The sequence below is a fragment of the Chaetodon trifascialis genome, chromosome 13 (assembly GCF_039877785.1).
Source record: "Chaetodon trifascialis isolate fChaTrf1 chromosome 13, fChaTrf1.hap1, whole genome shotgun sequence".
In the NCBI taxonomy this organism is placed as follows: domain Eukaryota; kingdom Metazoa; phylum Chordata; class Actinopteri; order Chaetodontiformes; family Chaetodontidae; genus Chaetodon; species Chaetodon trifascialis.
In genome coordinates, this window is record NC_092068.1 from 19,560,163 (window position 1) to 19,573,554 (window position 13,392).

At 39.8% G+C, this 13,392-nt stretch overlaps 1 protein-coding gene across 4 annotated transcripts in view; it reads right to left on the reverse strand.

Moving 5' to 3' along the window:
* grid1a (glutamate receptor, ionotropic, delta 1a) overlaps positions 1-13,392 on the reverse strand; it is a 232,473-nt gene that overhangs the window by 80,059 nt on the left and 139,022 nt on the right. The window lies entirely within an intron of this gene.

Genomic DNA, 13,392 nt, shown 5'->3' on the forward strand with positions numbered 1-13,392 from the left:
TAATCATAATTGTGCGTAAACAACCTGTATTTTCAACACCTGCACATGGCTCTGCTGCAGGCTCCATTCCAAAAGCTTCAAGGCAGGTTTCATTCTTTGCTCCTGATCTAAAGCGTGACAAAACACAACAAGCACTCCTGTCTTTCTGTTTCCTGGGGTTTACAGCATATGAAACTGCAGGCAGGTGTTGCTGTCCTCAGAGATCTGAGTGTGTGTGTGTGTGTGTGTGTGTGTGTGAGTGTGTGTGTGTGTGTGTGTGTGTGTGTGTGTGTATTCTCTATACAGGAAACCACTTAAAAGAAGTCTGCACACACAAATAAAAAGGTGATGTGCAGCAGAGGGCTCACAATAAGCACACCAATCCCAGCAGTCACAGGGGGAGCAGCAGCACAGCATGTGCCAAGTCATGCCGCATTGTTAAAGACAGGCAGGCCAAAATCGCTTCTGCATCCACAACTGATGCTGATGTTTTGTGTGTGTGTGTGTGTGTGTGTGTGTGTGTGTGTGTGTGTGTGTGTGTGTGTGTGTGTGTGTGTTCAAGAGACATCAAGTGCTTTAGTGCAGACTGGATCAAACACACATATGGCTGCATAAATGCACTTCACATGCACAAACATCATACCATAAGGGTGTGTGGTCGTTATTTGGGGTGATACGGCACATAGTTTTATATGCTCAGGGGAAAAAAACGGAAATTAAGCTAAAAAGAAAGAGCTTGACCTGGTCTGAGCAGTGAAGCAACACATTGGCACATCTCCCCCATTTCTCAGTCTATAGCTTGGGGCAAAGTGAAACGGCAATATGACTAAGTACAACATGAAGCAAACCATAAAGAATTAGATGCAATACGCGATGTTTTTGTGCCATTGTTGTAATGCAATTTGTTTTGAGGGTAACATAAATACTTACAGAATAAAAATGTTCAAAGAGTAGAACAAAAACATGAAATTAAATCATTCATCATTTTGAAGTGTCGCCAAACTCTTAGTGCAGCACTCTTTGAAAACTCTTTGCCTTCCAATCTCTCACACACACACACACACACACACACACACACACACACACACACACACACACACACACCTGTTGACTTTCTTTGTCTCTAAACTGAAACTATTACCCTTGGTGGAGTTGCTTTGGATAAAATGGGAAAAAGCTCGGCGTAATCTTTCCTTTTGTTGGAGCACAAACACAATTTGTGAGTAAATCATTGCTCCTTCCCTACTGTTTCACGACTGGACCACTGCAATTAATTTTGGCGACAATATTTTCTGTGTACAATAATAGGCTGCAAAAAATAAAAATAAAAATAAAAAAAACATGGATATTGACTATGGAATAAGTAGAATGTGACTTCATATTTTTTTCTGTTCTTCAATGTGATTTATACCCAGAGCGTATAAAGATGTTTATATATATTTGTGACTGAATAAGCAAACAAATTACTAACTCACGTACACAAAGTAACAAGTTGTCAGACAGTCATTTCTCATCCTAGAGGCTTTGTCAGCTGGTTTTGGATCATTATTCACACTATGTCTATGATGTCTTAACATGAATGTTGTACAACCTGCATAAATGAGCTGAACTGACACAGATTTTTAACAATCTACCTATTAGAGGCTTACTAACTCCTTCAAGAACAATTCAGTTCAGATTGGATCCACATGGAAACAGATCCAATTATCCATTACCGCTTATCCTTTGCAGGGCCGTGGGGGCTGGAGCCGATCCCAACTGACACCGGCCCAGCGATGGCGTACACCCTCGAGGTGGCCAGTTCACCATAGAGGCAAACAAGCATTCAGGCTCACATTCACACCTATGGCATGTCAGAGTCAACAATTAACCTGCATGTCTTTGGACTGTGGGAGGAAGCCAGCAAGTTCAAACCCAGAACCTTCTTACTGTGAGGCAAGAGTGCTAACCACTGCTCCAACGTGCATTTTTCATCTCATTGTTATTTGTTCATCCAATCTCGATTAGATAAGCACTTTGGGCTTTGTATCAAAGATGCTATATAAATAATGTTATTATTATTTATTTATTTCTGGACAGCAAAATATCTGATCTAAAAAGACAAAAACCACGTTCAGTTGCAACATCCTGTAATGTCGCTGTGAAAACCTTGCATCTCTCAAATGGAAAATAGAAGAAACATACTGTAACAAACAAACAGTTTTTAATCCCATGAAAAGCCGAGTGAAAGCAACCATGCGATAACTATTCGAGGACCCCCGATAGAAACATCGGACTTCAAAGCCAGCGTTCCAAACCGGTAGCAAGCTTTTCCATGGGGCAACCGTGTCAGCCATGGACGGGGCTGCAGTAAAGAGGATTAACGTGGAATTAAAGGTCTGATTTCTGGACATGTTTACCCAAGCTTCGTTTCTGAACACAAATCTACTCCTGAAAGTTTTAGATATCAAAACTTTACCCTTCTCCGCCTCTCCTGCATCAGCATTCTGCTCTCTCGCTCTGACGAATGGCAACTTTCTCAGTACTCGGATTTCTCACTGTCCTTTTGCTGTCTTTTACTTAACAGTATGTATCTGTGATCTAAGAGGGAGGAGCGACAGATGGAGGGAGACTGAGAAATACCCCATGAAGTTGCTCTTAAATCCTTCTCAGCTCTATCTCACTCGAGTTGTAACTAAAGTGGGACTCCCTCTTGGATTGGAGCAATGCAGAAATGAGCATATCATGATCAAAGGGCTCTGAGGTTTTTACTGAGCTTTCAAGCTGTGCTGCAATCCAAGCAGAAAAGTCTGAGAAATGGCTTCACTACCAACCTGTGTTTACTCAAAATTGAGATGAGACTGTTAAAGCAAGCGCTATTATTTTTGCTTCAACATCAGTTAATTTTATTTTTTTGTAAATCTGAAATTTATCAGGTGTGTTATGCATTGCCACAAGAGCGACTACAGCAACACAGAGAGGCAGAAAGTCAGAAAAATACTGCAGACAGATACTCTCTGCTAACACGGTATTAAAGGGTAAACATGTCTATATTATCTGAATAAAGGGACAACTGATATCTTACAGCATGGACATAAAGTCTGCATATCACACAGCAGTAACTCTGTCAGTCATGATTTCCGCAGCTTCAAGCAGGAGTTCAGCTCAAGACTGAAATTTGAAATATGGGCTTATATCTTCTCCTCATGCTAACCGTCTCTGGATTTTAGCAGTTTGAAATCATTTTCACTGGGATTTTAGTTTTTTTCTTTGCAATCAATGCAATTAACAGCACAAGGGGACCTCTTGGAGACGAGCAAAGGTTAGAAAATGCTTCCCATAACAAAAGCAACAAGAAAAATGTGGAAAAAAGACAAAGTAGCAGCTGATTAGTCACCAGAGTTATTAAGTAATAACAATTAACAATTCAACTACTTAGGATTTGTGCTGCTTATAAAATGGCATTTTCAGTTAGATCCAATTGTATAATGACTTTTTAACAGTCTTTTATTGAAGCCATTTTAGTAGCTAAAAAACACAATCTTTTGATTAAAAAACACTCAGAATGAGTCCAACACACTCTGGATAATAGAAAATGTCTGCAAATGACAAATTCAATCGATACACAGAGATACTCATTCTCACAATACGAGTAAATGAATTACATTTTGTCTTCTAATCAAAAGGGGGTCCTTCATATGTGTGATCAGAGGACAGGTTGCTGTTTTAGATGTATGTAGAAATTTGCACATATCACGTGCAGACAGTCAGTCTTTGTCCTCCTGTCTGTCTGCCTGCCTGCCTGTCTGTCTGTCTGTCTGCCTGCCTGCCTGTCTGTCTGCCTGTCTGTCTGCCTGCCTGCCTGCCTGCCTGCCTGCCTGCCTGCCTGCCTGCCTGCCTGTCTGCCTGTCTGTCTGTATGCACATCATGTTTTATGAACTGGCCTGTGGAGACAAACAAACCCAATATTTTTCAGAAGAGAAATACAAGGTGAATAAAAACTTAATATGGTCTTACATCACACAATACAGCATAACAGTGCGTGAACAGTAGTCCATCAAAACACTGATCAAAAGGCAGCTCCAGACAGGGGCAAGGCCAACTGACAGGCTCCAAGCATCAGGGCAGACTTAACACACAAGAAGAATGAAAACAACTGCAAGTGGAAAACAAGACGAGGCAGCTACATTCAATCGATCTGTACCTACAGCTCTGCCACTTTTAATGTAGGGGTGGGATTTCGAACACAACTGAAGGAAAACAGATTTTAAATAAAAAAAGAGAAATGTGAGGCTCAAATGGGGGGGTGGGGGTGTAAACAAGACATACCACTAAAGGAGATGCTGCGCAATGCTGCGACATTCACAATGGCGAGTAGGGGGAACAGTGAACTGATGACAAAATGCTAGTTTGCAGCATGTCAGGGTACATGCATGAGGAAACTGCATGTTCACACCAGGAAATCACTGTAATATTCTGACCCCCTCATGCATGGAAGTAAAGGTGGTCAAATCATTAGCAAGATCTTTAAATAGAATGCAGTCCCATACAAAACCACTACAACGTGTGGCTTGACAAACGAGTGATAGTAATGACAAACTGTCACTGATCTCATCTCCTGTTGGTATAATCACTCTGCTCTCGCACGACTTCACAGATAACGGTTTGTGTTTTCCTGCTTTATGTACAGGGATGAATGATTTACTAAACATTTACTGTGGTTTCTGTCAAGCCTATTGACATTAAAATGATCACTGCTCACCCTTAAAACTTGGCCCTCCGCTTTTCTGCATTGTTTGGTTGCAGGGGGTCTAGGGTAAGGGTTATGGTCGTTTCACTGTGGTCCATTCATCTGGCAAGTTTTAGAAAGCAGTGGCTCACTATTATACATTCGGCAGGAATGAATATATTGCATCACTGTTTCTTTTGTTGGTCACATACAAAGAGAAGAAAAGCTCTGTCCACAAAATGTTTCCCGTACAAGCATTCTGGTCTGAATGTGCAGGGTGGGCTCGGCTGGAGTTACAGCTCCTGAACTGAATCATTATCTCAGTCCAGGCCTGGTGAATGGTCACAAAGATGCTGCCCAGTCACTGTATCTTTGGCTTCCGACACCGCCATGTGAGTTTTAGTCTCAGTGGGGAGTAAAATTAAATGCCCTACTTAAGTTTGGCTGACACGCTTGGGGCGACATACTTCTAAAACATAATAGTAAAAATTGGAAATAATACAGCATCAGATATCAATAAAAACAGGAACATCAGCCCCACACAAGACCGTAGGGTTAAATTTTTAAATTGGGTCAGGTTAGGGTTAAAATAATCTGTTGGGATTCTGACAACAGGCTTGAGACATTTTGTTGAACTTGTACTTTTTGTCACCTGACTGTGGACCATCAGCACAGAACTAGGCAAATGAGGCCTCAGCAATTATTTTACCCTTTCACGTAAAGGTTAAGTGCCTTCTGTGTGGTCGTTCAGGATTCATTTGTTCATTTCCAACTGGTAATAAACAATTGTCAGTGAGGAGAATAATGGAGCAATATCTATTTACAGTATCTGTATATGTCTTACTTCCTAGAATTTCCTACTATGATAGTGATGAACATTCTGGCTCCTGGTGAGTTTTTCCAGATGAGGTTTATTATACCATCAGGTGTAAAGCTATTTCCTGAATGGTATTTATATACACTGCAAAACCTAGCGAAAAGTATTCTCCATATTTCTACAGTTTCTCTCCCTTTACACCCCTTTGCTTCTATATTTTATGTTTTCTTCTCCCTATTCTTATGGAAAGCCAGTTAGTGAAGGTCACCTGCATGTTCACTCCCTGTGAAATTACCTGGCAGTGTTACAGACCTTATGGCCTAAATGTAGCATTAATTTAGATGACACAATAAGAAGTGCATGAGAGAGTATGTCATTATAGATGTCTTCTTTTAACATACTTGACTTTTTCAAAACAATTTTCATAAATGCTTCCAGTTTTACAATTCATGAAGAATTTTTAATCAAAAATTAAATTAAAATTAAATAATTATTATTATTTAATAAAAAAATTAAATTGAACACAGGTCAGATGTGGCACACAGCTCAAAAACTGCCCACAGGTCTGTTTGAGAAGGAGAGGACAGGATGTAGTTTTATTTATAATATTTTCATCTAAAGTCCATCTGGGGGTTGTTTTTTCCTTTCTTTTGTCATGTTCTCCAGCGCTGTGATTGTCAGGATCCTAAATAAATAATTATCATTGACTGAAGCCTGTTGGTATCCAAATCTGCTCTCCTTTTAAATACAGTTATTTTTAAAACCTCTTCTACAAAATCAAAAAGATTATTTGCATTATTCCCACCACAGTTCTTCCAGCACTGAGAGCTTAATCATCTTTTATATTTAGAAAAGATTTCTGGGATCAAGAAATATCCCATTTTTATTTTCCAAGAAACTTCTCTGCAAAATAACGAATTGGTTGTTGTGTGACTTTCGTTGAAGAATGTTTCCCACTCTTCTGCCCATTTCATCTTTATAGTACCAACTGTTGTTTCCTCTCTCCTTGTAACATTTTATACGCACTGCCCACTGTAACTGATGCTGACCAACTCAAAATGGGACTAATACTGTGTATGTCTTATATCTGTTTACTTTTTACATAACTTCTTATAGGCAAGAATCCATAAAACTGATTATTTGGTATGTTACAATATTTAGAAATATTTTCAGAGGAATCCCTCTCAGATTGAGTGAGAATTTGTCAGAATATAATCAATCCCTGCACAGAAGTGTCTTTACTCCTCCCAAAAGGCTTGCTTCATTTTCTCAGATCTGTCACAAACCCTAACCCTCACATTACACGTTACTGACTTGCCCCAGACTCTGCAGGAGATATCCTTTGTGTTTGTCTACGTTCAGACCCTGCCTGTGTTATAAATGCACTTTCTACATTAGGAACCACCTCCTACTTGGGACCAAAAGCAGCTTAATCAATCTCACACCTAATCCCAGCCCAATTCTCTCCTCCTCTAACAGAGAGCCAGTCACCACAGGGTGGGCAGAGACAGATGTAGCTGCTCCACAGTCATTACTAAGCTCATGTTAACTCAGGCAGACCTGCCAAGGAGCCTACTGATGTTCAAGAAAATCGACCCTTCCTTAAGATTTCCTATAACCGTGCCTCAGTGGCCTTTTATACTCTCCTTGTTATGATAAAATGACAAGGCAATTTTACAGAAGCTTTTGTTTGCAGATAGTCTACCCACTGTCTACCCTCTCACACAGAATCAATAGCTGGCTTCCTTTTACACACCCACAACGGTGAGTACTGTGCAAGCACACTGTAAGAGGCATTTACAAAGGCATACTGATAGCATACTGCAAACCTTTACAACAAGAGTCTACAGCCATACTAACAGCCCTGTGAGGCTGTGTTTAGGATGTTGACATACCAGCTTGGTTTAGTATGTAAGCACTTGCTAATTTGCAGTGAAGACAAAGCACAGCTGAAGGCTGAGGAGAAAGTCATTAGTTTTGCAGGTATTTGCAGGTAATTTAAATTTTCACCTGATGATGGAACTATATGGAAAGTGAAGAGATGACCAAAGCTGCTGTAATTCACCCTGATGGAGATCAGAATGTCCGTACCGAATTTAATGATCCATCCATCCAATGGGTGTAGAGACACTTGAGTCAAAACCACAAATGTACACCTCATGGTGGTGCTACAGCAAAAGTCAGGGGATCACTGAAGTCATTAGGCTCCATCTTTGGGCACCAATAATGACTCTACTAAATTTCATGACTATCCATGCGGTAACTGTTGAGATATTTCAGTCTGGACCAAAGTGGTGGACAGACAGATGGTCCAACACACTGACGATGCCATTCCTGGAGCCATCCTTTAAGATCAGTTGTGTGAGCAGAGCAGGCAATTTTGGTAAACTTGGTTAAAACATAATCCGGCTGGTTTAGGGTTGAATGTAACAAGCTTTGTGCAAGTTTCATATTCAAAATAATGGACATTTAATACCTGAGAGATGAAACAGTGACTCTTGAATTGTATTCAAGGTGTTTTCAGTAGCTTACTGTTTGAGCAGGTGTGGGCCTCAGAGATAGGCATGTTGTGTCAGATTTCAAACAAAGCATGGCATGACTGACTTATTCAATTTGCTGCCACTCTGCAGAACGCTGTCTATTTAAAGACATGGCTGCTTACACAAAACAAGCCAAGATGAGCGTGAGACTGGATTGTGTCTGGTCATGGTCAAATGTAAAAATAAAACCATGTCTTTGGATTCACTGCAGGAACTCAACCCATAACTGCGGTTTCAGTCAATGTCATTTGAATGCAACAACAAACAGTTGTTTGTGTATGAAAGTTTCATCTGATATCTGAGCACTCCGGTCAGTTTGAGAAGAATGCCCACAATGCACAAGGGGCTGCGCGGTCCTTGACAGCAATGCAAGGGTTTGCCGTCAAGTTTGTTTTTCAGTGGGTGGGAGTGGGAGATGAATTTTGTGGCCTTGACATGCGCTGGGTCTATTTTGTGTTTTTTCAAATAAAAAGCAGAGGCACATGACCACACTTCAGCACTGTCAGACAGCATGGCTGCAAGCTGCAACGGTAAGACTGCTAAAATCAGTATTTGCTATAAAAGAGAGAGAGAGAGAGAGAGAGAAGGATGGGACAGAAAGAGGAGGGAGGGAAGAAAGCAAAACAAAAATGGACAAAATTAAGAAAGAACCAAAAACAACTAAACTAAAAAAAAGCTGAATCTTAGAAGGCATGAAGGGTCTTTACGGTTATAGGATTATCATATAATTTTGTCCTCTCTTGTTTTCCTGAAGGCACAAAAGGCAAAATCACATAAAGACGCTTTGCCGCTGTAGCACAATGTCGTCCTGCTTCTTATGGAGCTACAGCAGCATAAAAATAAGGTTATTTCTGCTACTTGTGAAAGAAATTATGGAACACGCTGTCTCACAACAGAGAATCAAATTATGTGCAGAAAATGTACAATGACAAATGGAACCAGAAGAGGTGAAGCCTCAGAAGCTGTTTACATAATGTGCCTTTTATGCAACTGATGCATTGGTGGTGACTGGAGTGAATTGGCTTCCCTGACACACTTCATTACACCCAGCTACTCTTTGGCCCTAAGGTCGGAGAAGCCAGCTGTTTAAGCTGTAATAAAACACAAAACTCACCCTGCGCTCTCCTTGGAGTTCCTGGTGTTGCTCTCACCATCCAAAAACAAAAGGATTCAGGAAATTTGACAGATTCTAATAACAATTATCTAGATACGTGTAATACAGATAATGAGGTTTCGAACCATTCTCTGTATGCTGCAGTGGGATGCCTGGGGCTACGTGCGAGTAGGTGCTCTATCTTTTCTAAGATCTCTCAACAGATTGATGACACAGCACACAGAAAAAACACAGCCTTATGACACCACATCGAGACATCCATCACACAAAGTTCACTCCTACTTAACACGTTCAGTTCAGTGCAGAGAAATCATGCGTCTGATACATTTTCTGAACATGTTCATTCTGACATTTTTGGTATGAGTTTTAAACATCAGATAAAAGTAATTGAATGAAATGATCTTTCAGACTTCTGAAATAATCAAAACTCCCATCTTTTTATAGACAGTTATACACTGCAGGAGATGGAGATACACTGCCTCAACGCGCTGATGATCACAGATCAGCATGGTGTCTTCTCATAGTCACAGTCAATCAGCAAATCTGATTATGGCAGAAGAAGAAAAATACATTCCTTGACAGTGCCGACTCCACAGTCCAACATATTACTGTAACTGATATCTAATGGCTAAAGTCTTTCTTCGTTCGTTCCTTTCTTCGTTTTTCCTCTGTTAAAGGGTCCGAGGATAAAGAGTGTGGTATGCTGTACAGATTGTGAAGCCCCCTGAGGTAAACTGTGATTTGTGATTTTGGGCTATGTAAATAAAATTGACTTGACTTGATTCACTGTCTGACACACAGCTTTAGACAATGAGTCATATGTTTTACTCTCATGTGCTGTGTACATAGATTTATATACTTGATAAACAATCTCAAGGCACCCTGCAGCCGTGTTATTGTAATGTTAAAAATAAAACACAGCACAGAAGTTTTCTGCTCTGGTCGATAGCTCAGGATAGCAGCTAAGTTTCCTATTGGAGAATGCCACCAAATGTGATGAAACCTGGTCACTTTACTGCTTCCACATTCTTAAATGTGACTTTTTCTGGTTTTCTTCATGATGAAACAATCAAGAAAATGATCATCACATGACTTGTAGCTATTAATGAAACTAATCACATGATGAAGAACATAATTACATCTAGGCATTTCTGGAAAACCTCACCAAAAAGATCTGCACTACAGCTACTGGAGATGGATCAAGAACGGGACAAATATCATGGGAGGAACTCTCTGAGTGAAGGGGATGTCACGGCGTTGTACTTCCTGCCCCTATCATGCTAAACATAGACAGAATGCTGAAGAGAGAAGACCGAGAGGCTTTGACGAGAGCTCGCTGAGAACCTGATCTGAGCTCCTGTGCTGTGAGTAAAGTTACATAATCTCATATCTGCTGTTTGATGATCACTGATCTGAGGCATGTGTTGGAAGCAATGTGATGTTCTAAACCTCTGTGCTCATGAAAGGTGATCGGAGAAGTGGGAACACAGACGAAAGCAGAGTTTCTGAAAAGTTGCCAATGAAATACACCACATAATCATTAATGGAAAAATACATATTATGTATTGTATTAGGGATATTAATCCTAAAAAAAAGAGATTACTACAGTATATAAAAGAGAAAGTGGTTAATAAGTATTTAATGTTTCTGTACATCTACTGGAGAAACTGTACCTGATAATACACCTGATAATCCATTCTGCGTGTTTTTGTTCACCTGAAGTAAATGCTTTGGTTTCTGATTTGCGAATGATTGAGAGAAACAACTAAATGGACTTGAGAAATCACTCTGTGGTCAAACGCAACCAACCTTTCTGCTAATGACTGATTCTGAATCAACTCTTATTAAGCAGCATATCAGCCCTCTGGCTGAATAAACTAAGTGTATCGGACCAAATGTTTTCGAATCGAATTAAATACGAATTCAAATCGAATTAAATACTTTGCGGTGTTTCACGCTTTCCTCCTCAGGTTGTTATAACAGAACATAAACAAACTTTGCCAACTAACTTTGTTTTTGCTCAAAGAGAATTTATATTACAATCAGGCATTAGGTCCATTTCCATGAACCTGCTTTGATGAAATGAGGCAAACACAAACAGACTGAGAAAGCAAATCAGGACATACATAAAGCATGTGACATAATGTCAAACGTTAATCACAGATTCATGTTATCATAAGCATTCAAAGCAGCAGTGTTATTTACTTGCACTTGATGTGTGCCATAACTATTCAATGAGCACCTTTCAACTTGAAAAGATGTGAGCCAACTCCAATCTTAAATCAATGTCTGCTCAATATTTCATCAGAGCTCTGTCACCATCACATTCTACCCCCGGAGCGCAGAGGAGAGGGCCTGACTGTATGCTAATGAACTGATGAAACTCATCATGATGCGCCATTGATTAGAGAAATCCAAGATTACATCAAACAGCATCAAAGAACTGCAGAACGTCAATAGTTTTTAATAACATCTTATAATACTGTTCATAGATCAGAAGTACAATTTCAGTTGTTTTTTGTGTGTAAAACCACTGCAGCGAACATGAATGTGCTGCCAGGCGCACAAAGTGCACTGCAGAGCACCTCGATTTCTGTTCCAGAAAAATGTGTTTTCCTTCTCTTCCTCTCATCTGTTGCCATGATTCACTGTAAAGTCCCACAGGCTTGTATGCATCAACAGGCGGTTCTTTACATTGACCATATCTGGTTGAACGTGGGCATGCAGAGGGCATGATGTGAGGTGGAACTACCTGCACTACCTTTTTATAGAAGAGACACCAGATCTGTAAACTGTAATCAATTAAAATTAACACATGACAGAAACAGAGTTGACATATTCTCATCATGTTTCCCACCATTTGAGCTTTGACTGGTGCTCTTTTAATGATGTGATTTCATCGCAACCTCTTCTTTTGCACTGGTTTAAACCTGACTGGAGAATTAGCACCACCAGCTGCTCCTCTTCTAATATAATGTGCATTGATTAGCATTTTCATCTTTGCTGATTTTCTGTAACTCTGGTTAAAACTTGTGCTACATTTGGACAGAAAGCTGGCTATTGACACTCAAAAAACAGAGACAGACAGACAGACAGACAGACAGACAGACAGACAGACAGACAGACAGACAGACAGACAGACAGTGAATGAATAATATGAATAAAGTGATTTTACAGACGTGAGGATACAGCTAAAAGCAGCTTCACCAAGTTTGGATGTGATTCTGGGAACAACAGATGATATCACAGGTCTCGTGGGTGATGTTCAGATGATCAGGATGATCAGGGATATTTTGTCCAAAACCATTAAAAGCTTAAAAAAAAACAAAAAAACAGCAGTATTCTAAAGGCAACCTTTGCAGGCAATTCAAAGTGATTTACATAATAAGACTGAAAACAGGAAATCGAGGACAAAACATTTAAAGCACAAATCAAAATGATGTAAACACATTTTTAGACTAAGAAATGAGGTATAGTTCAGGATTTAATCACGAGGTTGAGAGCAGTGTGGATGCTGAAGATTTTGTCGGAAGCAGCGGAGAACAGATTGGCTGTTAAAGGTTTTAAACGCAGACAGAGACTGTGTGTCACATAGTAATGAACAGCTGCTTCAACTTCGACTGAACTTTAGTAACAATTAGCTGACCGCAAACAGACGACCATCAACAGGCTCAAGTGTACAGTGAGGAGTATTTTAAACTCCAGTCTGTGAAACACTAGAAGCAGGTGCAGAAACCTGAGAATTGGTGTGATGTGTTTAATACGCTAAAGCTGCCAGAGGACTTATTACAACTCTTAAAGATTTTTTAATTCTTGCTATGTTTTCTTTCAATAATTATTAAACTGACTTTGTTATTAATTGGCATTTGGATTTTAACTATGATTTTAACTTAGGCAGCCTTACTTAATGTAATACGTAATGTAATTAATAACATTTCACCTTGTGTTGGGAGATACCTTTATAACTAGCAGCCTTTTAATCCGGTTTCTTAGCAAATCCCATGTTCAGGTCTAAAACTGACAGTTAAGCTCCGAGCCAACAGTGGAGTACATTCACAGAAGTGTTTGTCGTTTCTTTTGATTAGACTACTCCTCGGGATCTAGTGAGTGTGTACACAGTGCACTTGACTGACATCTCCCTGACTCTTTAAGTGTAAAGACTTTGGCTACCTGAACAAATCCACAGGAATTTCTCCAAAAAAACTAAAACTGAAAAGACATCTAATCAGGCCAA